Here is a 27,789-nt window from a genome sequence, read left to right as displayed (position 1 = left end):
GTATGTTCCAAGCTGGACTGTGTCTTATCCTTTTTATATGCTTGGTATCTCAGAATAAAGTGCATATTAACTAGAAAAACCACACACATAATAGGTAGTTTACACATATTAACAGGATGGTGATTTGTCAAGAAAATACAGAAGAAGAGCAATACTCACAATATAAGGGCTTTCTTTCCTTCTTTTTGCGCCTTTAATTCTTAAATTTACAGGAAAATAAAAATTCCTATAATATATGCTTTATAAAAGTATTTTGGTGAGAAAAATACATGAGAAATATTTAGTCACAAAACTAACTGATGCAGAAAATCACATAAGCCAAATGCAATAGGTTAGTAATAAAAATATTTTCTTAATCAGAGTGTGTATTGATATAACACAGGCTTATTTTAAGCTATTGTTTCCCTTTTTTATCTTTAATGAAATAGCTGTTCATTAATATATTTTTCAGTGTTCAACAGATGTTAACATTACACATGTAGGTTTTTGTGAAACTAAAATTAAACATTTGCTTTCTGTTCCTTTTCATTAATATTTTTAAAACGAAATAAAACTAATCAAACCAGTTAGTCTACATTCTTGGTAAAGCATTACTTGTTTCTTGACACAAGGAAGTAAAAATACATAATGTATATATAAAGAGGGTTGGATCAAGGCCATGTACTTTACTGTGTGTGTTATCATTTGAGACCAAAGATTAGAAAACTCCCTCTCTCATCCTACAAATTCTTTTTCAGGCATGCAGTTGATTCAGTGAAGCAGATGCTAGTAACATCTATGAACACAGGTATTTAGTGTACATTGGAAAGAGGAGCAATGCAGAAATGTTAGTGGGTCAACCTTTACATCATTTAAGAGTTAGAACAGATTAAAGTAGATGTAAAAAAGAATTAAATGCAGAAAACTGAGGGAAGAGGCACATGGTGTTGTATGCAGGTAGAAAGGAAAGCTTTTGGTGCTGCTTAGCCTTGTCTAACAGTGGTTGGACCAACAAGGCAACTTTCTCACTATATCAATTACATTCTAAGTTTAAAAAAAATTGAACAAGTTTAATATTAGCTGATATCCTCGGATTATTGGAAATATTTGTACCAATTATAGGTGCTCATTTTAAAACAAATGTATATTTGCTAGTAATTGTTCATGCCTACCTCCTGACACACATGCAAGTATACATCCTTTTTACTCCCCCTTTTTAAAATGTATTTTATTATTATTTTTAACTTTTATTTTAGGTTCAGGGGTAGATGTGCAGCTTTGTTAAATAGATAAATTGCATGTTGCTGGTGTTTGGTGTACAGGTTATTTTGTCAGCTAGGTAATCAGCATAGTACTGGATAGGTTATTTTTCAATCCTCACCCTCTTCCCACCCTCCACCCTCAAGTAGGCCATGGTATCAATTGTCCCTTTCTTTACGTCCATGTGTACTCGATGTTTAGCTCTCACTTATAAGTGAGAACGTGCAGTATTTGGTTTTGTGTTCCTGTGTTAGTTCGTTTAGGACAATGGTCTCCAGCTCTATCCATATTGCTGCAAAAGACATGATCTCATTCTTTTTTGTGGCTGCACAGTATTTCATGTTGTATGTGTATCACATTTTCTTTATCCAGGCTACTGTTGATGGAATTTCACATCTTTGATATTGTGAATAGTGCTACAATGAACATACACGTGCATGTGTCTTTATGGTAGAATGTTTTATATTTCTTTGGCTATATACCCAAAAATGAGATTGCTGGGTTGAATGGAAATTCTATTTTAAGTTATTTCAGAAATATCCAAACTGCTTTCCACAGTTGCTCAACTAATTTATGTTCCCATTTGCAGTGTATAAGCATTCCCTTTTCTCCATAACCTCACCAGCATCTGTTTTTTTATTTTTTAATAATAGCCATACTGACTGGTGTGAGATCATATTTCACTGTGGTTTTTATTTGCATTTCTCTAATGATTAGTGATGTTGAGCATTTTCTCATATCTTTGTTGGCTGTGTATATGTCTTCTTTTGAAAAATGCCTGTTCATGTCCTTGGCCCAATTTTTAATAGGGTTGTTTTTTGCTTCTGAATTTGTTTGAGTTCCTTACAGATTCTGGATATTAGGCCTTTGTTAGATGCATAGTTTGCAAATATTTTCTCCCATTCTGTAGGTTGTCTGTTTACTGTGTTGATAGTTTCTTTTGCTGGCAGAAGCTGTTTAATTTAATTAGGTTCCATTTGTCAATTTTTCTTTCTGTTGCAATTGTTTTTGGTGCCTTTGTCAAGAAACCTTTCCCTGGTCCTAAGTCCAGAATGCTATTCCCTAGGCTATCTTCAGGGTTCTTTTAGTTTTAGGTTTTGAATTTAAATCTTTAATCCATGTTGAATTGATTTTTATATGTGGTGTAAAGAAGGGGTCCAGTTTCAACCTTTTGCATGTGGCTACCTGGTTATTCCAGCACCATTTATTGGATAGGGAATTCTTTCCTCATTACTTGTTTTTGTCAACTTTGTCGAAGATAAGATGATTGTAGGTGTGCAGCATTATTTCTGGGCTCTCTATTCTGTTCCAGCAGTCTATGTTTCTGTTTTTGTATCAGTATCATGTTGTTTTGGTTACTGTAGCCTTGTAGTATAGTTTGAAGTCAGGTAGCTTGATGCCCCCAGCTCTGTTCTTTTTGTTTAGGATTGCTTTGGCTATTCAGACATTTTTTTCTTGTTCCATATGTATTTTAAATTAGATTTTCTACTTCTGTGAAGAATGTCATTGGTAGTTTGATAAGAATAGCATTGAAGCTATAAATTGCTTTGGGAAATGTGTCCATTTTAACAATATTGATACTTCCTATCCATGAGGATGGAACTTTTTTCCACTTGCTTGTACAATCTCTGATTTCTTTAAGTAGTGTTTTGTAATTCTTGTTGTAGTGACCTTTCACCTCCCTGTTTAGCTATATTCCTAGGTATTTTATTATTTCTGTGGCTGGCTCTCAGCTTGGATGTTGTTGGTGTATAGGAATGCTCCTGATTTTTGTACATTGATTTTGTAATAATGAAACTTTGCTGAAGTTGTTTATCAGATCATGAAGATTTTGGGCAGAGACTATGGGACTTTCTAGTTATAGAATCATATTATCTGCGAACAAGGTAGTTTGACTTCCTATCTTCCTATTTGAATGCGTTTAATTTCTTTCTCTTGCCTGAATGCCCTGGCCAGAACTTCCAGTACTATATTGAAAAGGTGTGGTGAACTCCTATTCAACATAGTATTGGAAGTTCTGGCCAGGGCAATTAGGCAAGAGAAAGAAATAAAGAGTATTCAAATAAGAAGAGGGGAAGTCAAATTATCTTAATTTGCAGATGACATAATTCTATATCTAGAAAACCCTACAATCTCAGCCTAAAAGCTTCTTAAGCTGATAAGCAACTTCAGCAAAGTCTCAGGATACAAAATCAATGTGAAAAAATCACTAGCATTTTTATACACCAACAACAGGCAAGCAGAGAACCAAATCATGAATGAACTCCCATTCACAACTGCTACAAACAATAAAATACCTAGGAATACAGCTAACAAGGGAAGTGGAGGACCTCTTCAAGGACAGCTACAAACGACTGCTCAAGGAAATCAGAGAGGACACAGACAAGTGGAAAAGCATTTCATATTCATGAATAGGAAGAATCAATGTCGTGAAAATGGTCATACTGCCCAAAGTAATTTATAGGTTCAATGATATTCCCATTAAACTACCATTAACATTCTTCACAGAATTTTTTTTTAATATTTTACAGCTCAAATGGAACAAAAAAGAGCCCATATAACCAAGACAATCCTAAGCAAAAAGAGCAAAGCTGGAGGTGACGGCATCACACTATCTGACTTCAAATATACAACAGGGCTATGGTAACCAAAACAGCATGGTACTGGTATGAAAACAGGCACATAGACCAATGCAACAGACAGAGAATTCAGAAATAAGACTGTGCACCTACAACCATCTGATCCTCAACAAACCTGGCAAAAACAAGCAATGGGGGAAAGGATTCCCTATTTAATAAATGGTGCTGGGATAACTGGCTAGCCATAAGCAGAAAATTGAAACTGGACTCTTTCCTGACAGCTTATACAAAAATTAACTCAAGGTGGGTTACAGACATAAATGTAAAACCCCAAACTCTAAAAACCCTAGAAGAAAATCTAGGCAATACCATTCAGGACATAGGCACTGGCAATGATTTAATGACGAAAATGCCAAAAGCAATTGCAACAAAAGCAAAAATTGACAAATGGGACCTAATTAAACTAAAGAGTTTCTGCACAGCAAAAAAAGAAAAAAAAAGAAACCTATCAATAATCAAAGTGAAGTAACTACCTACAGAATGAGAGAAAATTTTTGCAATGTATCCGTCTGACAAAAGTCTAATATCCAGAGTCTATAAGGAAGTTAAGCAGATTTACAAGAAAAAAAATCAACCCCATTGAAAAGTGGGCAAAGGACATGAACAGACACTTCTCAAAAGAAGACATTCGTGTGGCCAACCAACATGTGAAAAAAAGCTCAACATCACTTATCATTGAAGAAATGCAAATCAAAATCACAATGAGGTACCATCTCACACCATTCAAAATGGCTGCTAAAAAGTAAAAAACATGCTGGTGAGGTTGTGCAGAAAAGAGAACACTTATGCATTGCTGCTGAGAATGTATATTAGTTCAACCATCGCAGAAAGCAATTTGGCAATTTCTAAAAGAACTCAAAACAGAATTATTTGACCCAGCAATTCCATTATTGGGCATATACCCAAAGGAATACAAATCATTCTACCACAAAGACGCATGCACACATATGTCCATCACAGCACAATTCACAATAGCAAAGACATAGAATCAACCTAAATGCCCTTCAGTGGTAGACTGGATAAAGAAAATATGGTACAGATATACCATGGAATACTATGCAGCCATAAAAAGGAACAAGATCATGTCCTTTGCAGGGACATGGATGGAACTTGAAACTGTTATCCTCAGCAAACAAATGCAGGAACAGAAAACCAAATTTGGTTTTTCAGAAAGCACTGATAAACCGCTAGCAAGACTAATCAAGAAAAACAAGAGAGATGAAACATAAATGCTAATATTAGGAAAGGCAGACAATGACTGCATCTCTTCCAGAATAAAAAATGATAAGAAAGGGAATACACTGAAAAAATTTTTGGCAATACATTTGAAAGTTAGATAAAATTGACTTTTCTTTTTGAAAAATATAACATCAAAATTAATGCAAAAATAAACAGATAATTTGAAGAACTCATCTATGATGAAGATATTTAATAATAAATTTGTAAGTAAAAACCTTCCCACAGGGAAAGTTCTGGCCCATTTGGTGGGAGAATTTGGTAAACTTAATGAAATACATGTGGAAGAAACAGAACTAATATTATAAAAATTCTTCCAGATAATAGAGGAGGAAGGGACACTTCCTAACCTGTTTTCTGAGGCCAGCAAAACCTTGACATGTAAACTTGACATGCAACATTGAAAGAAAGGAATTTCCTCATTCTGATGACAGTTAATATTATACTTAATCATGAAATATTGAGTGCTTTCCCCTTAAAATGAGGATCAAAGAAAGGATGCCTGGTCTTGCCACTACTATTCAACATTACTTTGGAAGCCCTAGCAAGAGCACTAAGGGAAGAAATAGAAATTAAAGGCATACAGGTTAGAAAAGACGGAATAAAACTTTTGATTCACAGATGATGCTTTGAACATAGAAAATCCTAAGGGATATTTAGCATATAGAAGGGACATACACATCTACTAGCACTAACTAAATTTAGCAAGGATACAGGATACAAAATCAAGATAAAACTCATTTTATATTTTTATATATTAGTAATGAACAGTTGTAAAATGTAATTTATAAAATATATGTTTTACTATAAAGTTAAAAAATGCAAAATATTTCCAGATAAATCTAAGAAATATGCCCAAGACTGCTATAATGTAAACTATGAAACACTGACAAGAAGTAAAAGTCTAAATAAATACATTAAGGCATCAATTCTTCTCAAATTGACTAATAAATGGATTCAATATAATCCCAGTCAAAATTCCAGCAAGGTTTCTTTTTGTTGTTGTTGTTGTTAAAAATGACAATCTAATTTTAAATACATATGGAAATTAAGAGGACTTAAAATTGTTAAACTTTAAAAGAAAAATAAATTTGGAAGACATACACTAGCTGATTTTAGACTTACTATGAAGCTACAGTAATTAAGATAGTGTGATACTGCTTTAAGGATGGACAAAGAGATAATGGAACAAAATAGAAAATCCAGAAATAGATCCATATATACATCTGATTTTCAGCAAAAGTGCTAATACAAATAATAAGGAAAGGCTTTTATGAAAATAAGTGATGTTGGGAAAATTAGACACTCCTATTTGGTAAAATGACTCTTAACTTCTACGTAACATCATTTTGAGATTGATCATAGTTTTAGGTGTAAAAGCTAAAACTATAAAGCTTTTAGAAGACATAAGAGACTATTATTACTACCTTGTGATAGGCAAAGATTCCTTAGAGAGGACATCTGAAGCACTAATAATTAAAAAAAGGATAAATCACATTTCATCGAAATTTTAAATTTTGGCTTTTCAAAGTCACTACTAAAGAAATTTAAGAAAAGTAAGGTATTGGGAGAAAATATCTATATAACATATACCTGACAAGTAACTTGTATGCAGAATATGTAAAGAATTCCTAAAATTTAGTAATTAAAAAAATCCAATTTCAAAACGTGGGCAAAAGTTTTAAACACACATTTCACAAAAGGCACAAAAATGGCCAAAAAGCACGTGAAAAGATGTTTAACATTATTAGCCATCGAGGAAATGCAAATTAAAACAAAAAAGATAAATAACTCACATGCGTTAGAATGACTAAATTAAAATGATTGACAACCCCAAATATTTGCAAGGATAAACAGCAAGCTGGAACTCACATACATTGCTAGTGGAAGTCTAAAATGGAACAAACCACTTTAGATAGTGTTTAAGATATTTCTAATAAAGTAAAATATACTTTACAGATGTACTGCTGATGGGTTACCAGTCATGTGCTTAGGTGTTTACCCAAGAGAAATGAAAACATACGAAGCTTGTAAAAATGATCAGAGAAGATTTTCTCATAATAGCCCCAAATTGAAAACAACCCAGATATCTATCAGAAGGTGAACAGATAAACAAACTGTGATACTACTTAGCAACGTAAACTACTGATACATAACTAAATGGATAACTCTCCAAAAACTAATGCTGATCAAAGCAAGCAGGACAGAAGAGTACATTCTGGGTGGTTTCATTTACATAAAGTACTAGAGCAGGCAAAACGAATCCACGGTGCTAGAAATCAAAACAGGGTTTTCCGTAGGTTGGAGATATTGATTGGAAAGGGTCATGAGGAAAGTTGCTGGGTAAATAAAACTACGCTATATCTTGACAAGCATGGTAGATACACAGATTGCACACTGGCCAAAGATCATTGAACTGCATTCCTAAAATAGGTATATTTTAATGTATATTAATCTAACCTCAATAAGCAAATAAAAATTATAATACAAACTAAGTACACAGCATTATTCTAGTTTTATTTTAACAAGGTCACTTAATAAATAGGGTAATCACATAAATGTCAGGTCTATAAGAGTGTAATTTTTGATAACCTATGTTCTCATTTTATATTTATTTTATATCTGTACATTATATTATTTATGACATTAAATTATATTAAATTTACTTATTTATACCATGCAGTTTATATTTATATTTGTATTATATATATAATATCTATATGATATATATTTATTGTATTAATATATTACTTATAAACTTATGTTCTATTATATTTATATATTATATTTATCCAAATAATGTTTTATTGGAATTGAAAAATAATTTATCATTATAAAAGCTGTTCAATAATTAAGATCATACAGTTATGAATGTCTTGAAGAAATCAAGCCTTGACCTCAGGAACCATGGCAGAGCTCTGTAGATGTTGGTGATTTCTAGGGTTCCTCACCTTAGTTTTCTATTTTTTCCACTCCATATATACTTAGCCACATTTAATAACCCTCATCCTCCCACCACCACTACCTGGAGCTACAACTCTCACTATCTTTTTCCATGGAACTAATCCCTCTCCTGAGATTTACTCTTTCATATCTATATGCCTCCTGGGTATCTCCAACCGAATGGCATGTATCTCAAACTCAACAATTTCTTACTAGAAATAATTAATAAACCACTTCCCGAAATCTTTGTGCATTTTTTAGGATGCACAGTTGCTCACTGCTTACACCAAGGAGGTAGGGATTGGCCTCGTTTCCCCCTTTACCATCACTGTACATCTAAAGGGTGTGAAGTTCTGGCAGTTCAGTCTCCCAAATAGCTGTCACACGTGGCCCAGCCGTCACACACGGCCCCAGGTGGGCCTCTTATTAGCTCAAGCCCCACCAATGTCAGTCATCTGCTGCCTTATTTCCGTGCCTCCTCCTCAACCTCTACAATATTTGAGTTTGGGCCAGCTACTGATATGTCCTTATCAAACGCAGCTTAGCTTCCACAAAAGGGTAAGGAGCAGTGAAATAGTGTGGATACTAGAATCAGATGGGTACTATCTATGTTGAGATGACACTCTCTGCTTTGATATGTAAGCTTGGATAGATTATTAACTTCCACTTCCTCATCTATACAAGGAGGAAATGATAACACATCATTAAAGTACGTTAGGAGTCTTAAATTAGATGGTCAATGAAAAGTGCTCCACCTGGCACCTGGCTTATTTGAAGAGACCAAGAAATTATATCGATTCATTTTATATAAAAAGAAACTTACTATATATTATATCAATATACATATGTATCTATAATTATATTTAATACCTCAATGTTATTTTCTCCTCAAGATGGCATGCAAAGCTGTCACTGCCAGCTATCGCCATTATTTGGCTTGTGGGTTAGTCACCTTCAGAACTTGATTTCCATTTTATATCAGGAGATACTGAGTTTTCATTTCATAAAGGGTAATGGATAGATCTGCCGTGCTTTACCTTTTCCTGTGATAGAATCTTCTATTTTCCATCTGCTATTCCTAATTTTAGCTTGATTCTGTGAAATTCTTTAGCCTATCTGAAATCTTGGAATAAGAGCAATGTGCCATTTTCTGCTTACTAAGTCATTTCTGTCCATTCTATGCAATACAAAAAGCGTATCTGAAGTTAAAAAGAATTACTCATCAGTGGCATACACTGTAGTGTATATACTACAGAGCCACACCCAATGAAACTTCCTTGTCTTCCTGTAACAGGTGGTACAACCTAATTTCTGACTGAATGGTCTGTACTGGTGTGTATTTAACAACTTCTGGCCAGGAATTTCTGTTCCTCCTTCCTTTTCTTCCTTTCTTCCTTCCTTTTCTGTAGTCATATGAGGAGCTGTTTAAACTATAAAAGTGACATTGCTTTCCATTTATTTTATAGTACCTACAGAATTAGGCTGCTTCCAGCCTGGAGTGGTGGCTCACACCTGTAATCCCAGCACTTTGGGAGGTCAAGGCAGGAGGATCACTTGAGGTCAGGAGCTTGAGACCAGCTGGGCCAACATGGTGAAACCCTGTCTCTACTAATAATACAAAAAGTAGCTGGGCATGGTGGTGCATGCCTGTAATCCCAGCTACTCAGGAGGCTGAGGCAGGAGAATCGCTTGAACCCGGGAGGCAGAGGTTGCAGTGAGATTGCCCCACTGCTCTCCAGCGTGGGTGACAGAGTGAAACTGTGTCTCAAAAAAAAAAGAAAGAAAGAAAAGAAAAGAATTAGACTGTTTTCTTCTCTGTAAAATGTGGATAAAATTGTATTTACCTACTAGAGCGTTGTGAAAATTAAATAAATTAATACATGTAAAGCACATAGTTCCTAACACATATTTAGGACTCAATAAATTTTTATCTATATTATTATTGCCATTATTATTACTGTTGCATTCTCAGCATTTAAACTATGACAGTGTCGATATGGCATCAAAATGAGCCCATGCACACATATATTTATATCCATATTTATACATACATAACACATATGTAAAATATACAGGGATTTTAATTTCTTTTGATATAGTTTTAATTTCCTATACATGTAGCTGTTTCTTATTATATTTTTAACAAATGAAGGGACTTCTACACTGCTTCATCTATTCAGTTTTATTCTGTTCAACTAATATTTGTTGGGTTGACCATTATGTGTTAGACACTTTTGTGTTGTATTGAGCATAAAGTGTCAAACAGTATTAATACTCCCTGCTCTTGTGGGGCTTAGAGTCTAGTAGAGAACACAGATATTAAACGAGAGATAACAAGTTAGATTAATGTTATGCTTGGGAAAATATTTGTTACTGCAGGAAAGTACAACTGTCATCTCTTATTAGTTTCTAGGCAATAATACAGTTAATTATTTCATAATTCATTTTGATAACAGTTTCTTAGACTATATAGCCTAACCACATAAACTTTTGCACTTCTTGCCTTAGTCATTTTAAAAATAGAACCATTTGATCATTGGACTTTTTGTGGTAATCAGATATCTAATAGCTTGGAATAACAGAATGAAGATTTTGAATCCAGTTATTCACAAAATCAGAATGTAGAGTTAATGTAGAGAACATAGGCACAAATTTGCCATCATTTAAAAAAGCACTGGAGTTATCAGTGCACTTGGTGAATGAATACATGAATTAATGAGCAGAATAGAAGTTTAATTCTGAATGTAAAACACTGAAATATATTTAATTTTAGATTCATCAAAGATTGACTTTATAACCTTTGCCAAGTCATATTTTATCTTTTTTATGAGGGTTTTGGTCTTTTAAAGCAGAAAATAATTAGAAGTGAAACTGTACTTTAGAGTTTACAAACTACATCAACTATTCTGAATGAAAGGAAGTAATAAATGTAAAAAATAATATTACAAAATTTTATACATTTCAGTTTTATTTGACATTTTAAGTAGCTGTTATGCCAAATATTACAGAAATAAACAAGCCTTAGATATCGTACTGTATATTGCGTTCTTCAAAGGAACTGTAATCCTCTTCAGGGCATAGACTTTCTTATTGACCTATTTATTTTAATGACTCTATAAATATCTTTGGAAGGAATGAAGTGTTTTTGTTTATAATTGATTGAATAGCTAATGAAGAATTTTTTCCTAATATACCTATTTATATGTCCACGCATATATTCATCTATTTAGCCAGGCAGCCAGCTATAGGTTTTGAGTTTGTCCAAGGCTGACAGTCATTCTTTCAAATAGCCTTTTTTGAGTATCTTCTTTCTATGTGCAATGGTAGGCTAGATGTGGCAAAAGAGATGAAGATAAACAAGGCTGGTTTCTGGCTTCAAGTGAGTCATGATTATTATCTAAAGGAAATTCTCTAAATATCGTAAATTGTGTTAGTCATCTGTTTGCTCCAAGGCACTAAATTTTTATGGCTGAAACATCTTAGTCCATGTAATTTGGAAGTACTATAGAATATAATATGGGCCAACATTTTTCAAAGTAATTTTAAATCTTTACATTGAAATTCTTTTATAGTTGAAATTTCAGAATTTAAATATTAGTACTGTATTCATCTGAAATTTCTATATTGAAATTTTCTTTTTCTTTATGTTTCTCATTCTCAGTCTCCTTGCTACATAATCAAGTATATAAATGTAGGTATAACTTTCTATTATTAAATCGTAAACTAGCAACTCTTTTTCTTCTTCATACTATATACTTTGTACCTTACACTGTAGATCTATATGTGTATAGCATGTATGCATATGTATTATATATACGCACATATGAAATAGTATATACTTTGACATTAAACATGAGGCTGCCTCTGTATGCAGGGCAAAGTGTGATACACAAAAATGACTAAGAGCTAACGAGAGAGAGAGAGAAAATTAGATTTTCTGAGGATCTAAAATAGCTGGCAAATAGCACTGCTTAGAAAGCTGACAAACTTTACCACAGGTGGCTTTAACTTTTTACTCATCGACTCCAGCTTATACACAATGCCTCTTGGCAAATAACGGCACCAAAATGTTGTAACCAGCCATTGAGGCATTCAAGCAATAACAGGAAGAGATAAATGGCAACTCAACAGGAAAAAAGCAAAAAGAAAAAAAGAATATTAAAATTCAGATGCAAAATTCTGAAAGTGTAGATACCCGGGATCAGTGAAAAACTCCAAATGCTTTGTAAGTCCTCAGAGCTTTCTTATTTTATAATATGATACAATAATTCATATTCACAATAATCATGTCACCAAACAAAAATGTTTTTCTATTTGATATAATATTTTGAAGAAGTGAGTGCAATATAATTCAGTTTATTAAATTTTCCTCCAAAACCATTTAAGAATTTGGTCACTGAATAGGGAAATTTCCATCAATCTAGACATCTTTCTGTGAAATGCTTTATTTTCTAATAACTTTGGATGTATAAGGCAGTCACTCACTTTTCCTGGCATTTATTTCTTTCTGGATCTTCTCTGTTTAACTTGCCTTCTCTTAGTAATGAAATTTCCTTAAATGCAGTGTGGTATGAATATAGTAAAAGTATGAATATAGAGAAAGATTTGTCTTTACTATGTAGTGGGATATCACATTAACGTTGCCATACTTTGTCATCTTTAGCGATAACGTTCTTAGAAATTCTTACCACAAATGTATTTTCAAAGTTAATCCACAGCTAAGAATATGAGTGTATCATAAAATTGTCTCCTTTCAGTGGACAATTCCATTTACTCACTTAAGATTTTTTTGTTAGTGCATCCAATTTCCCAGAAAGACTCTTTATAACATTTCTTGGCTGTTGATATCATCGGTCCTTTTGGAATTCTGAAATTTAAAAGCATATGACTTTATAAGTCTTAAAAAAAGTTACTGTTTGTTTTTCATCTATTTTAATTATTTAGGCAATCACCAAGATTGATCGTAATTTGGTTTTCAATCTAGATTTAGAAGCTTATTGCTTATGGCTTTTAATTTTCTTTGTTTCTAATTCTTTTTTGTTTTCTTCCCTATAATTTACGTTAATTTGTTCTTCTTTTGTTAACCTCAGTTTTTCTTCCCCACAGAATGCAGTCTTGGATTAAAGCCCGTCAGGGTTTCCTGGCCTTCTTAAGCTAAGAGATGTCTAAAGCCCCAAAGGCTGAAGTCTAAACTAGAATAAAAGAGTCATACAAGAGCCAGGCGCGCTAGCTCATGCCTGTAATCCCAGCACTTTGGGAGGCCGACGTGAGCGAATCACGAGGTTAGGAGTTCAAGACCAGCCTGGCCAACATGGTGAAACCCTGTCTCTAATGAAAATACAAAAAGTTAGCTGGGCTTAGTGGCAGGCACCTGTAATCCCAGCTACTCGGGAGGCTGAGGCAGGACAATCACTTGAACCCAGGAGGAGGCGGAGGTTGCAGTGAGCTGAGATCGGACCACTGCGCTACAGCCCAGGTGACAGAGTGAGACTCTGTCTCAGAAAAAAAAAAAAAAAAAAAAAAAAAAAGTCATAAAGGAATGCAGAAGATTCTAGATTTTATACTATCCATCAGAGAAAGGAATGGTAATAAAGTTTTTTTTCTTTATGCACTAAATTACGAGCCTATCTTTCTGAGTTATTCCTACACTTTCCTAGTGCAGATGGCTTCCACTGTGTATGAAGGAAGAGTGTCTATGACAGCTCCAGTTTCCATCACTTTTATTGTTTGTAATCCCAGAGGAAGAAAGATACATAATCTCTTCTGTCATCCATATATTAAACCTTCCAAGAAAACGATTGGCCATGTGCTTGAGTAACATGCTCATTCTTGAACCAATCACAGTGATTGGTGAAAATAGTTTATCTGATGGGCCAGCCTAGAGCATGTCCCTGCCCATGAAAAAGAGAGGCAGAACAACGGGTTTGCAGCCTCATCACAGCCGCGTGGAAGAAAGTGCTGAACGAGAAAAATCAATGTCCATTGTAAGGAATAGGCCAGGGCACTATCTGAGTGTAGACCTGGCTTTAAATAATAAAAACAGAAATTCTACTTTTAAAATGTGTGTACTTGTGCCAAATGCCCATTGCCTAGGCATGTAACTTTGCACTAAATGTCGTTCTTTTCTAAGTGGAACATGATAAATTGTCACCCTGAATGTAGACTGACTTTTTCAAAAATGTAAGTCTTTTGATAGGGACTAACAATTACAACTAACAACATATAAACAAGGTACGTGAAAATGAAGACCTCATAAGAGCAGAAACATGTTAACAGTAGTGAAATCTATTTTAAAATCCATTAGAAAAGCTTCAATAGGTACCAGTAATGAGTTTTAAAGCACCTAGGTCAGAAACATTAAACAAGCTGCTAGGTTACCCCGCAAGATCCATTAATCATTTATGTTGCCTGCAAAACTGATCTGTTAAAATGGACTGAGCATGCAGTAGAGGAGGTGCTGACCTGTGAAATGTTCAGACATGAGGACCACACAGATATTAACCACCAGTGACAGCTCCGATAAGAAGCTGAAGGCTGTTGATACTAGAGGAAGAAAAAATTAGGAAAAATGACTGATAAATCTGGCCAGATAAATGTTTCTCTACTTAACTGTTTTTGCTTTGTACCAAGCAAAAACAGCCAGGTGCTCCACACAAAACACCACTAGAAGCACTCTTCCCAGCCCTTTAAATCAGATTTGCTGGTTTCACCAACATGCGTCATCATTTGGTAAACCACCATGACCATCGCACTGGATACTGACATCGCGGGATACCACACCTGTGGTATGCCTGCAGGCTTCAGCTATCGCTCATTGATGCATGTGCTAAGGGTCAAATGTGTATGATCCCGAACCTCTTTATGCCAGTTCACGTATGCCTATAATAAAATAATTAAATATTAATAAAGCAAAGTTATATTTATCATAAAAGTGTTGTTTCTGTGAAAATTAAGTTGGATCCATTCTAAAATCTTGATAAATATCGTTTTCAAAAAAATGCTGTGGAATTAGGTGAGTTTACCACTTACTTAAGGTGGTCATGCTAGCTGTCTTCCTTACCATCTCAGAGACTTTCCACTCCACTTTTTACCCTGTATATCTTCTGATGTTCCCCTCAACTTCACCTTTCTCCTTTTCCTGCTCTCTTCTGTTATTCAGGAGGCTGAACTTATAAAAATTAACTCATCTATAGACTCCCTTACTATCAGGTTCTGACTTGTTTTGGCCAATGAGGAACAATGGCAGGAGACTAAAGGAAGGGACATTTTGAATGTTTATTGCCTGACTCCCTCCCAGTGGGGTCACAGTGGGCTGGCTGTACCCATGACCAAAGTTCTTATTTTCCATCAGGTAGCATCCTTTCTCTGGCTTCCAGTAATTGCCCCCTGTCTTTTCTTTTCAGGCCTATAAGTGTTACTGGTGCTCAATTTTTACCAGCTCTAGCGCTCTAGTGCACTACATTATCTCTGTGTTTCTTTATACTTTGTCCATCCATGTTTTTGTTTCTAGCACCCTCCCCACCCCCCCCCCTTTTTTTTTTGAGATGGCATCTTGCTCTGTCACCCAGGCTGGTACGCAGTGCCGTGATCTCGGCTCACTGCAACCTCTGCCTCCCGGATTCAAGCAATTCTCCTGCCTTAGCCTCCCAAGTAACTGGGATTATAGGCACCAGTCACCATGCCCGGCTAATTTTTGTATTTTTAGTAGAGACGGGGTTTCACCATGTTGGCCAGGCTGGTCTCGAACTCCTGACCTCAGGTGATCCACCCACCTCGGCCTCCCAAAGTGCTGGGGTTACAGGCATCAACCACCGTGCTTGGCCTAGTCCCTCTTTTAAACTTGCTATGACTTACTCATTTTGAGTCTATCAGCTGCTCCTACCTGCAACCTCACTGATTTAGAGAAGGAATTGAAAGTGTATCTGCTGTCATGAGATAGCCCTGGATGCCTGTATTGACTCTATAATTTCCTATTCTAAGTGGAGGATGTAGAACATCTAAGGTAACTTATCAAACTCCAATTTTTTATTCATAAAAATATGGATAATAATAAATTTGACTCCACAAGCATACAATCTGTTCCTACTGCTATAGGAAGAATGAATTATTTATAGCTTTTTTTTTTTTTTTGCTTAGTTCACTGTCTGGCGCATACTAAGCACTTATTAAATTTTGGTGAATGAATAAATCAATTCGTGAATGAGTGACAATATTTTCTTATACAGATGTACTTCCTGGCAAATGTTTCAGTCAGTGATCCAATCATTCCTCTATGGCATTTAGGAAAAATTTTCCTTAGGCAAGAACCAGATTTGCCCCATGTTGAGAACTTTCATTAATGTCTCTTCCCATTGGGTAAGCTCAAACTCTAAAATAAATCATGTAAAATTTAAATGAGCTAAAATAAAATGGTGCATAATGAGTCATGAAGATATACATTACTTTGGCTTTAGAGCCATGTGGGCTAAAATTAAAATATATATATATTTTAATATATATATAAATATATACAAATATATATACTTGTATTAACTTTGTGTGTGTGTGTGTATATATATATATATACATATATATATATATGATTTCCTAGTTAAGGTTAATACAAATATATATATTTGTGTGTATATATATAACACACACAAATATGTATGTGTATATATACACATTTATAAAATATATACATATATAAATATATAAAAATAAATATATATTTATCAGAGATAAATATAGAAGAAATATATTTCTCTGATAAATATCAGAGAAAAATAGATAAGAATAAGCCAAGCAGAGCTGAAAGGCAATTGAGAGAGTACTGAAATTGGAGTTAGTTTTGCTCCATTAGAAGATGGCAAATAGTTAAAACTGAGATATTACAAGACATTGAAGAAAAGGTCTAATAAAACCTCTCAGTTGAATAAAGTGATTTGAGGCAAAGATTGGATGAACAATGTAGACTTCCCACCTACAGTTCCAGAGAGTCTCAAAGAAATAGCCACTGACTTGAGAAAGAGGGGATGAAAGTGGGGAGGGGCAGGAGGCGCTGAGCATGCATGCAGCACACAGGGTCTGAGAACTCTTCCTATCCAAGAACTTTGTGAGTGGTTGCTGGTACATGGAGCCAAAATTTAGGATCCAAAACCTACTTTTTTTTTTGAGAGAGAGAGAGTCTCACTCTGTCACCCACGCTGGAGTGCAATGGCGTGATCTCGGCTCACTGCAACCTCTGCCTCCCGGATTCAAGCGATTCTCCTGCCTCAGCCTCCCGAGTAGCTGGGATTACAGGCACCCACCACCATGCCTGGCTAATTTTTGTATTTTTAGTAGAGACGGGGTTTCACCATGTTAGCCAAGCTGGTCTTGAACTCCTGACCTTAGGTGATCCACCCGCCTCGGCCTCCCAAAGTGCTGGGATTACAGGCACCAGCCACTGTGCCCAGCCTGAAGCCTGCTAATTTTTGAAGAGATTACATTGCTAAAGAAACCACAACTCTGGTCTAAAAAATCCTTTGATTTCATGAGATCTAAAACAATCCTTAGGTGCCAAACCTTTGAAGAAAAAGAGCTAGGCTTCAAAGGCTATTACAGCTCCAGAAGAAGACACGGTCTCTAACATCCGCACCAGCTGTGGCCAAGGAGAATAAAGGACAAGGAGGACCTTCCATGTACACAGAACCAGGGGTAGTAGAGAACACTGGTCAAAGGCATTCCTCCCAGGCAGCACAGTAATGATGGCAAGACAGCAGTGTACAAGAACACACATGCACTTATTCTGGCAGCCTGAACAACCTTATGTTCTCAAATTGGCTAATGGCACTGCACTGTCAAATTGCCAGGTATAGTGTCTCACTTTAACAAAAATATCTTGCTTTAAATAGTAAACACAAGCCTTTTTCAACTCAAAAATGTCAACTTGATAAAAAATAAATAGATAATAAGATCACCATGGACATTATAACAATTTGAAATACGTCATGGAAGTGTCTTCTTGGAAAATTGTAATTGCTAGTCTCTCATTTGGGAAATTCCAGTAATTGTCAAGACACTCAGGGAAAGTGAAATTTCAGTGAATATGAAAATGATCATGAGTCAATAGGATTGATTTTTAGCCAGTGATTATATCTTCTTGTTCTTACCTTTGTTTGGTTTCTGTGTGATCCACTAAACACAGCCTTGTTTATTGGATTCAGATATTCAGACCAGTGTGCCTGGGAGGTTCAAAGCAAAGGAAAGCACGGCCTGTCTTTCTCTACCACCAGTTTTACTTAAAGACCAGATGGACACATTATTTTATATTAAAATAAACACACTATAATGTGGAATAGATTGAAATATTTAGATAAATTTTTAAGATGAGATATGAAACTGCAAATAAATTTATTTTTGCAGCATTGACATACTTCAGCTTCCCTGGGCTGAATCACTTGGCAAGAACAAGTTTGCATGCCTAAGTTAACTGTGAAACTGGGAGGTGAGAGAGAACAGAAGGAAAAAAGAAGTGTAGGAGGAATTTTACAATTAAACAAGATGGATATTGGTGCCTTATGATATTTATATCCAAGATCCCACCGATCTTAGGCCACTGGGTAGAAGAACAAGATTGAGGCCTAGGACTTGTAAGATTGAATGCTCCAAGTAATTGTGATGTATCATGTTACCTGGGCAGGATGAAGGTAGAGTAATGGCATACCTTTGCCCTTTGTGTCTTTTCATTTATTTTCCTTTCTTCCATTCAGCCATTCAGTTCAATGCAAAGTCAACATAATTCAGAATACTAGTATTCCATTCAAAGACATATCAATGTTTAGATAGATGAATAGGTAGGTAGATAGATGGAAAAGAGAGAAAAAGAGACACAGAGAAAGAGAGCAATTCCATGAGTTAATGGAATCTTTACTCACACCTTGTCTTACCCCTACTCCTGCCACACAAAACCAAGACTGAGCACAAGACCAAGTGTAGCACAAGACCAAGATGGAGCAACTTGGCGACAATCACAGGAAATTTTGTCACAGCCAGCAAGGGACACTGTATTTATCCCTGGAACTGGTAAAGTGGGAGGATGAGAGTTTGGAATTGCAGGTGATCATCATTCCCATTATGGGATGAGGGACTACAGAAAAGAGCCAAACAAAGACAACAAGAACTTAGAGAAGGCAGAGCCCTTCAGGCCCTGCATCAAGATGCACTCCAATCCCACTGCAGTCCTGTGTTTCCCAGTTTCCTTTCCTACTTCCATTAGTCTGAGTTGGGTTTCTGTCTCTTGCCATTAAAAAATTCTGGAGCTGCAGTACTATAGGAGAGCAACAAGCCTAGAAATGGTGGTGCAGAGGGAAAGGGGGGAAACTTGTTTCTAGAGTAACCATTACCTGTGCAAATGACCTTTTCCTTGATTGAGCTGACAGTGACTGAAAATAAAATGTTGAGTCGTGCCTCATGTGTAGCGATTTGATTAAAACGTAAATAAATCCACAACAACCAACTTACTGGTAGTTCTTTTTGGATAGCATAAAATATAATTGCATAAATATCCACTTTGCAAGCATGATGCCTGTGGTGCCAAAGAATGTCAGGGTATTGTTGCTGGAAATGTTTCAGAAATGGTTTTCAAAGATAAGGATTGGCAATTACAGGAGCATCCTCAGAAACCTGAGATGCTAAGCTGTGGACTGCACTCTTGAATTAACATCTGGCACTGTTTGCCTTAGCAATTTAGAGAGTTCCTAAAGTTAGAAATCATATCTTAGACCTTTTTGTAGCTGTCAAAACCAGCTCTGCAGTCTCATCAGCTCTCCTTTCACCTGTAAATAAACCTATTTACTTGCAGGTATTTTATAAAAAGTCTCTACAACCAACTCTATTGTCTTAGAGAACTTCTCTTGGCTCTACTCTCTATTTCTCATTAAAAATCGCCTGTTCAATGCTGGGTTCATGTTGCATTGCATAACATCTGGTTTCTACTATTCTTCTCAGCTTTTTACTCTTGACACTTTATTAGGACTGTCTGTATTCTGCTTGCTGTTTTTTTGAGACAGTCTCACTCCATCACCCAAGCTAGAGTGCAATGGTGCCATCTTGGCTCACTGCAATCTCCACCTCCAGGGTTCAAGCAATTCTTGTGCCTCAGCCTCCTAATTAGCTGGGATTACAGGCACTTGCCACCATTCCTGGCTTTTTGTTTGTTTGTTTGTTATTTTAGTAGAGACAGGGTTTTGCCATGTTGGCCAGGCTGGTCTCAAACTCCTGACCTCAAGTGATCTGCCCGCCTCAGCCTCCCAAAGTAATGGGATTACAGGTGTGAGCCACCATGCCTGGCCTACTTGCTGTTTTTGAACCTTTTCCAGTTTATCTTACCCTGGTCTCCAGAATCCCTCCATCAGCCTTCATTTGCTGAAGAAGTGAGTTCAGTCCCTTTCTTTGTGCTATATATATTTGTTTGCTCCTCTAATTCCATGTCTATCTGGCTTCACCATGTTCAGAGCCTCAGGAGTCTGAATTTTATAGACAACAACAACTGGATGCTTTACCCACTGGTTTCCTGCTGGGATTGACCAATGGGAAGCACCTGTAGGAGAACAAAGGAACAGTAGGAGATGCAAGTGAGTTGATGACCTCTTGGCTTCCCTCCCTGACTGGCAGCATGTTGTTTTCCCACCTCCTAGGCCACAGTTCCTCTCAGGGAGCTCTTGTATGTGGCTCTCTGCAGGTTTGGTAAACGGTCCTCACATCGGCCCTACAGTCTCTGCTGTAACTGCTCTGCATGTTTATCACCCCTTGATGGTTTCCCTTAACCTTGGCTACACCTTTGTAAAAAATTCCCTTTGCCACTCTTCTCAATTACTCCGTTTACAGTGCCATCTTTCCCATCCGGATGCTGACTAAAGTATCCCTGTTCCCTGATTGGTACATTGCACATTATAGGACCGGTAGACACCTAGAGACCTTGAGTTCTACTCATGGGTTCATCATTTACAAGCTGGTTATAGGGCAAATATGTATTCATTACTCATTACATCCTGGACACTTTGCCTTGGACTTCGTGCTACAATGATGAATGTGGCATAATCCCTGTCTTCAACAGAAAATACTATGAAAGAAACATGTAGAGCTTCACTGAGAGAGATCCCCAAGGGACTTCGGGAAGCTGAGATATGTGAACTGTATTTTATCAAATGAATGAAAAGTTAGCAGATACTATGGTCTGAATGTCTGTGTCAGGTCAAAATCCATATTTTGAAATCCTAACCCCCAATGTGAAGGCATTAGAAGGTGAGGCCCTTGGGAAGTGACTAGGTTACCAGGAAGAACCAGCATGAATGGAGGCTGAGGCAGGAGAATGGCGTGAACCCGGGAGGCGGAGCTTGCAGTGAGCCGAGATGGCGCCACTGCGCTTGGGCGACAGAGCGATATTCCGTCTCAAAAAAAAAAAAAAAACCTCGAAGAGCTCCTTTTTTCTCACACCTCCTGCCATGTGTAGACACAGTTAGAAGACAGCTCTCTTTAAAACGGCAACTGGGCCCTCACCAGACACCGAATCTTCTGGCTCCTGGATCTTGGAATTCTCACCCTCCAGAACTGTGAGAGCTAGATTTCTGTTGTTTGTAAGACATATAGTGTCTGCAACTCTGTTATAGAAGCCTGAATGGACTACGACAGCAAGCAACAGGGAACAATACATAAAGGAGGCAACACACAAAAATCAGAGAGACAAACCTGTCATAGAAACTGCTAGTATATGTGTCTATTTGCAGATATGTCCCTGGAAGGAAGTAGCAAATGGCAGGAGGTGAAAATGCAAGCAAAGGCCATATTACAAAGAATGCATATTCATTTATCAAATATCTAGGTTTCACAGCATGTCATATTGTGAATTTGTGTCTTTAATCTGCAGGTCTACAAGACTAAGAGCTAGGATTGGAGGCAATACTTCTGTGACTGTATAACTGCAAAAGTTAGAAAAATGGTTGGCATCATGAAGCCCTATTCTATTCTAAAAATTAGATAAAAGCAGCACATCCTATTATTTGCAAGTAACAAGGATGTGCTAAAGCAGTAGCAAGAGAGGAAAATAGCACTCATTTAAAACTGATGTAGAGTAACTTCTCTAGTCTAGAACAATATTTCTACAGCAGAGGGACATGAATGCTTTTAGAATCCCAGACAAAGGACTTGAGGTCCTCACCACTGTGGACCCCTGAGATGATGCTTCCCTCCAGCAGCATTCTCAATGTCCTTTAAGAAGACTCCATGTTCTCCATCTTCCCATCACACTCCCTCTCAGGATAACATCACTCCAGCCCAGGGGACCCGAATGTGTCATCTTCTCCCTCTCTGTCAGAGCAGTTGTTTCTCGAGGTTCTTTTTAGGAGCTTTATCATGTTTGACTTTAAGTGTTTTCAACCAGATCCCCATGGAACCCTCCATCTCTATTAGAATCATTTTCTTTATGTGAGTGTATATTTTTCCTTGCCTTCTGAGGGATAGAAATAAGAATAGTCTTCAAAATTCTTGAAATGTCTATTTGTTTCTTTTGAAGAATAGATGAAATGTTTCTAAGTTGCAAACATATTCATAACCAATGGAGGTGTTGTGTAACAGTAATGTTTTTATAGTCTTTTTTCTTCCCCACACATCCAGGAATAGACGTGTTGTACATACAGATGACAAGCTTATAAAAGTTGAGTTTTGAGAAGTCACATAGAACACATGTAGCAAAGCCGTAGCAGAAACTCTGGACCTTCCAAATATGCCCATCATCATAGGGTGAAACAGAGAAGTGCAGTGATTAGGAATGCAAGCACTGGACTGGACTGCTGCATTGAAATCTCAGCAGGGTGGCCTGAGGGATATTATTCAGTGTCTGTGCCTCAATTTCCTTATAGGTAAATTGAAGATAATTATAGTATGTGTCACAGACTAAAACATGTGAAATGCTTAGCACAATGCTGAAATTACAGCATTATATTTATAACAATAATAGTTATGACTATGTTCTGACTCACATGCCCAGCCACCATTCTTGGTCTTGCTGTTTTAACTCTCCTTTATGAGCAAGCTTCTTGAAAATCTTTTCTATGTACACTATCTCTACTTCTTTCAGCCCATTTCCTCTCCAAGCCTATTCTACTTTGTTTTTGTTTTCCATTCTGGTACTGACAAACACAATAGATAGTTTTTTGGGTTTTTGTTTTGTTTTGTTTTGTTTGGTTTGGTTTGTTTGTTTGTTTTTGCGATGGAGTCTCACTTTGTTGCCCAGGCGGGAGTGCAGTGGCACAATCTCAGCTCACTGCAACCTCTGCCTTCCGGATTCAAGCAATTCTCCTGCCTCAGCCTCCTGAGTAGGTGGGATTCCAGGCATGCACCACCACACCCAGCTACTTTTTGTATTTTTAGTAGAGACGGAGTTTCCATGTTGGCCAGGCTGGTCTTGAACTCCTGACATCAGGTGATCCTCCCGCCTCAGCTTCCCAAAGTGCTGGGATTACAGGCATGAGCCACCACACTGGCCTCCAATAGATACTTTTTAATTGCTGTTTTTACTTGAACTTTCAGAGACATTCAATACAGTTGTCTGTTTCTTTGTTTTCAAACATTTCTGATTCTATTACTACTTCTCTGACCACTCTTTGTCAGTCTTCCTTAAGAGACTCTCCTTGTTCCTTCTCCCCAACCTTCAAATATTAGGATAATTTGTATCTCAGTCCTGGGATATCTGCTGTCCTCACTCAACATCTTTACTCCAAGCAACTTAACCTGTTTCTGTAGTGTTAAATCCCATCTATATGTCCATTATTCCTATGGTACTCTGTGGCCAGGACGGCCCCAGGGAAGAGCTTAAAAGAACATAAATGAGAAATGTCCAGGTTTTATGACAAGAGTCTCAGATAAACTGAGATTGCAAAATTGCTGGCACGGAAGAATTTCAAATCTTGGAACCTGGTCTTTGGGCACGTAGGATATGCCTTTGTTGAGTTGCAAAATTATTGCCTTATATAGCAGCATAAGTTGGTTCTGACAAGGCCTTTTAAAAAGGAGATTTTCATGTGTCTGTTGGCTGCATAAATGTCTTCTTTTGAGAAATGTCTGTTCATATCCTTCGCCCACATTTTGATGGGGTTGTTGTTTGTTTTTTTCTTGCAAGTTTGTTTGAGTTTTTTGTAGATTCTGGATATTAGCCCTTTGTCAGATGAGTAGATTGCAAAAATTTTCTCCCATTCTGTAGGTTGCCTGTTCACTCTGATGGTAGTTCCTTTTGCTGTGCAGAAGCTCTTTAGTTTAATTAGATCCCATCTATCAATTTTGGCTTTTGTTGCCATTGCTTTTGGTGTTTTAGACATGAACTCCTTATCCATGCCTATGTCTTGAATGGTATTGCCTAGGTTTTCTTCTAGGGTTTTTATGGTTTTAGGTCTAACATGTAAGTCTTTAATCCATCTTGAATTAATTTTTGTATAAGGTGTAAAGAAGGGATCCAGTTTCAGCTTTCTACATATGGCTAGCCAGTTTTCCCAGTACCATTTATAAAAAAATGCTCATCATCACTTGTCATCAAAGAAATGCAAATCAAAACCACAGTGAGATACCATCTCACACCAGTTAGAATGGCGATCATTAAAAAGTCAGGAAACAACAGATGCTGGAGAGGATGTGGAGAAATAGGAACACTTACACTGTTGGTGGGACTGTAAACTAGTTCAACCATTGTGGAAGACAGTGTGGCAATTCCTTGAGGATCTAGAACTAGAAATACCATTTGACCCAGCCATCCTATTACTGGGTATATACCCAAAGGATTATAAATCATGCTGCTATAAAGACACATGCACACGTATGTTTATTGCAGCACTATTCACAATAGCAATGACTTGGAACCAACCCAAATGTCCATCGATGATAGACTGGAGTAAGAAAATGTGGCACATATACACCATGGAATACTATGCAGCCGTAAAAAATGATGAGTTCATGTCCTTTGTAGGGACATGGATGAAGCTGGAAACCATCATTCTCAGTTAAACTATCACAAGAACAGAAAACCAAACACCGCATATTCTCACTCATAGGTGAGAATTGAACAAAGAGAACACATGGACACAGGAAGGGGAACATCACACCCCAGGGCCTGTTGTGGGGTGGGGGGAGGGGGAAGGGATAGCATTAGGAGTTATACCTAATGTAAATGATGAGTTAATGGGTGCAGCACACCAACATGGCACATGTACACATATGTAACAAATCTGCACATTGTGCACATGTACCCTAGAACCGAAAGTATAATAAAAAATAAATAAAATAAATAAAAATAAATAAAAATAAAAAGGAGAAGGTTTGATTGTTCAGGGATTCTCAGATGTAGTGTACTTCTCACCCCATATGAGGTTGCTGAGTATTACCACTGTCTTGAGTGAATTCTATTGAAGAATAGCAGGGAAACTTGCTCAGATGTATAATTTGGTAGGTATCACTGTTGAGTAATTAATAAAATATCTATGAGTCTTGTGTCTTTGAATTCATCTCTGATTTCTTTGATCTAGGTCTGAGACATTTTTTGCATGTGAGCTGGATGGTAAAAATGATTAAATAGCTTATGTGAGAGGAGAGGAAACAAGGCTAACACAGCACTCCTCTGTCAGAGTGCACTAATGTTAAGCCTGGTACATGATGGTAAAAGAGTCAAAGACTTATTAGGAACATTCGGCTATTGAGGGAAAAAGGGAAATTTATCCTGATGGATCCTAAAGGAGGCAGATTAAAGACTAACCCTTTCTTATTGCCCCAGAATGGTTGGAGGGCAGAAAGGCAGGACACTAAGAAAGAAAAAGCAGAAGCAGACAGCAGTAGCCCAGTTATTCCTGGAGTAAATCAATAAATCAAAGGGGCGGTAGTACATGGAATTGCTGATCACCAGGGCAATGGGGCCTTGGGCAGAAAATACAATGTCCTCCACCATCTTTAAGAAAGATGTAACTGAATAAACATAATATTTCTGAGGAAAGCCCTGGAAGATCTTGGATACAGTATATGATCAAATATGTCAACAGCTGAAAGATTTGATTCCCTGAGACTTCTAAAATTAGTGGGTGCCCCAGGTTCTTCTTCTGTCAATGAATAGAGTATGTTTCACATTATCCTTTGCCACAACCAGCAGTGTCAGCTTAGGTCTTCTAGTAGGAGAATAATGTGAAGCGTCTAAGACTGAAATAGACAGTCTACCTGCTTTCTTTTGGGAAAAATATCTCCAGCAGCTGGGTGATATGGTTTGGCTCTTTTTCTCCACCAAAATCTCATGTTGAGCTGTAATCCTTAATGTTGCAGTGTGGGGTGGCCTGGTGGGGATTGGTCATGGAGGTGGATTTCTCCCTTGCTGTTCTCATGACAGTGAGTGAGTCTCATGAGAACTGGTTGTTTATAATTGCATACCACTTCCCCTTTCACTCTCTCTCTCCCACTCCACCATGTGAAGAAGGTGCTTGCTTCCCCTTCGCACTTCTGCTATGATTGTAAGTTTTCTGAGGCCTCCCCAGCCATCTTTTCTGTATAGCTGTGGAACTGCTGTACAGGAAGATTAAACATCTTTTCTTCACAAATTACTCAGTCTCATGTAGTTTTTTTTTTTTTTTTTGCAGTGTCAGAATGGATTAATACAGAGAATTGGTACCAGGTAAGTGAGGCATTGCTATAAAGATCTCTGAAAATGTTGAAGCAACTTTGGAATTGGGTAATGGGCAGAGGTTGGAACAGTTTGGAGGGATCAGAAGAAGACGGGAAAATGAGGGAAAGTTTGGAACTTCCTAGAGACTTGTTGAATGCTTGTGATCAAAATGCTGATAGTGATGTGGACAGTGAAGTCCCAGCTGAGGAGGTCTTAGATGGAGATGAGGAACTTATTGGGAACTGGAGCAACGGTCACTTTTGCTGTGCTTTAGCAAAGAGACTGGTGGCATTCTGCCTCTGCTCTAGAGATCTGTGAAACTTTGAACTTTAGGGAGATGATTTAGCGTATCTGGTGAAAGAATGTATCTTGGCTAAAATGGGCCAAGGTATAGCTCAGGCCACTGCTTCAGAGGGTGCAAGCCCCAAGTCTTGGCAGCTTCCACATGGTTTTGGGCCTGTAGGTGTGCAGAAGGTGAGAGTTGAGTTTTGGGGGCCTATTCCTAGATTTCAGAGGATTTATAGAAATGCCTGGATGTCCAGGCAGAAATCTGCACAGGGGTGGAGCCCTCATGGAGAACTTCTACTAACGGACTGCAGAGGGGAAATGTGGGGTTGGAGCCCCAACACAGAGTCCTCACTAGGGCACTGCCTAGTGGAGCTCTGAGAAGAGGGCCACCATCCTCCAGACCCCAGAATGGTAGATTCACTGATAGCTTGTACCATGTGCCTGGAAAAGCCACAGGCACTTAACACCAGCCTGTGAAAGTAGCTGCAAGGCCTGTACCCTGCAGAGACACAGAGGTGGAGTCTTGGGAGCTCACTCCTTGCATCAGCATGATCTGAATGTGAGACATGGAGTCGGAGATTATTTTGGAGCTTTAAGATTTAATGACTGCCCTGCTGGGTTTTGGACTCACATGGGGCCTGTAACTCCTTTGTTTTGGCCAATTTCTCCTTTTTGGAATGGTAGCATGTACCCAATGCCTATACCCCCATTGTATCTTGGCAGTAACTAACTTGATTTTGATTATACAGGCTCATAGGCAGAAGGGAGTTGCATTGTTTCAGATAAGACTTTGGA

This window comes from Gorilla gorilla, chromosome 7 (assembly GCF_029281585.2).
Source record: "Gorilla gorilla gorilla isolate KB3781 chromosome 7, NHGRI_mGorGor1-v2.1_pri, whole genome shotgun sequence".
Classification (NCBI taxonomy): Eukaryota; Metazoa; Chordata; class Mammalia; order Primates; family Hominidae; genus Gorilla; species Gorilla gorilla.
This window is presented reverse-complemented; position numbering follows the sequence as displayed.